This window comes from Grammomys surdaster, unplaced genomic scaffold, assembly GCF_004785775.1.
Source record: "Grammomys surdaster isolate TR1022 unplaced genomic scaffold, NIH_TR_1.0 318624, whole genome shotgun sequence".
Taxonomy (NCBI): Eukaryota; Metazoa; Chordata; class Mammalia; order Rodentia; family Muridae; genus Grammomys; species Grammomys surdaster.
In genome coordinates this window covers 2453-4449 of record NW_021626914.1, presented here as the reverse complement: position 1 = coordinate 4449, position 1997 = coordinate 2453, and the positions used below count along the sequence as shown (strand labels likewise).

General features: G+C 42.8%; 1 pseudogene; it reads left to right on the top strand.

Annotated features, from left to right (window-relative positions):
- Window positions 1-597: 597 nt before the first annotated feature.
- Window positions 598-1388, top strand: LOC114616373 (annotated as a pseudogene).
- Window positions 1389-1997: the final 609 nt, after the last annotated feature.

The following is a 1997-nucleotide window of genomic DNA, read 5'->3' as shown; positions in this document are numbered from 1 at the left end:
CATTCCATTCCCTTATCCTTTCATCGGGGCATAGTCTCAAAGGACAATATGATATTACAGAAACACCCACACGTTCAAGTTCATTCTATTCACAATGAAGCGAGGAAAAGGAAAGCAATCTAGATGTCTATCAGCTGCTGAATGAATAATGAAAATAATGTGGTTCATTTACACAATGGAATTTTACTCTGCTATAAAAGAAACTGAAACGTGCAGAGAAATGAGAGAAAATTATACTAAAAGAAGTAACCCAGGCTTAGAAGGACAAACACCACATATTCTCTCTCATATGCAGATCATAACTTTTATGCTCTGCTTCTTTTTAACATGGTGAAGTACCTGTGGAACCCAGAAAACTAGGAAGAGGACATGGAAGTGGGTCGCTTTAAAGGAGAGAAATAGTGAAACATATAAAAAGGAAAGTAACCAGAACTGCTGGGCATGGAACCGTTTAAGTACAGAGGGAAGCAGAAGATGCAGGAATGGAAGAGCTGGGGACCAGAGATGGAGAGGATTAACCAGAGCACCCAGAAGCCATATGAACTCAGCTGCTCTGGAGGATTCAGACAGAATTAGTAAAGTACTTCTGCTCCAACCATGACTAGGTGAGCTACACTTACTACTTCAAATAGTAAGAGACCCTTGTCAGCGACATCCTGGGAGGACATGAAGAAGGGGTCTTGGATAGAACAAACCAAAACCTTCCAAATCATAAGCAAACGTCAAAGCAGTGGGCTGTCCCTTAGAAACGATGCCCCTCAAGCAAAACGCAAAAAGAACAAAAAGAAAACAGCACTTGAATGGACATGTGAGTGGATTCATGGAGTACCTGAAACAGAGCTCACGATGGAGAGCTGATGGCAGCCGACAGCCGGGAAATAAGGAAAAAATTGCAGTGGCCTTAAAGAAGGACAGTCGACGGGAAAGGAAGGCGGCTAAACAGACGGCAGCAAAGAAGAGTGCAATGGTATGTTTCCGTTGTCGACAACCTGGCCGTGGAGTTGCTAACGCCCAGCTGGACCAGAGAGTCAGGACATGGACACTCACATTCTTTACCGCTGTGGGTCCATGGAGCACGAGATGAGGAAGTACAGAGCTCGTGTAGACACTGCGCTTGGTGAATTTCCTTTTGCAAACTGTTTTTTTTTTTTCCTGTGGAGAAATGGGACACCTGTCCAGATCCTGCCCAACAATACCAAAGGGATCTACGCTGATGGTGGCAGCTGTAAACTCTGTGGCTCCGAGGAACATTGTAAGAAAGATTGCCCTGAAAATCAGAACTCAGATCAAATCATCACAGTCGGTCGCTGGGCAAAGGGAATGAGTGCAGACTATGAAGACATCTGGATGTGCCCAAACCGCAGAAACCTAAACCCCTAAACCCCTAAAAACCCGAAGTTGTTCATTTTTTATAAGAATTGGTACAGGTGTTAATTACCACCTCAAGGTTACTTTCCAACGTAAAGATTAAAGCTGGGCACCTGTGGAGACAAACCTGTATTATAGACACCACTCTAACGTTGATGGGGGCAGGTTGTCTACTATCTATCAAGTACAGGGTGGTTAATTATACTCTCTACACGTGTGTGTCTGTGTGTGTGTGTGTGTGTGTGTGTGTGTGTCTGTGTGTCTGTGTCTGTGTCTGTGTCTGTGTATGTTGTCTGTCTGCCTCTCTCTCTGTGCCTGTGTGTCTGTCTGTATTTGAAACAGATTCTATGTAGCCCAGGTTGGTTTCAGATTAATTACCCTGCTTCAGCGTCCAGAGTACTGAGATTACGGGCAATGTGCCTAAGAGCATATTTTTACAGATGGAACTTGGAAATATCTAAGGGCGTCTGTACCTGATTGTATCGGTCATTGCTATAAATGTAAATTAAGAATCAAAATTGACCCCTAAACAAAGCACATGCCTTTCAGCTTGTGAATAAATATTTTGTTATATTCTCTTAATTCAGAGTATCAATGTATTGTAATAGAAATTTATTTATATGTTGTCA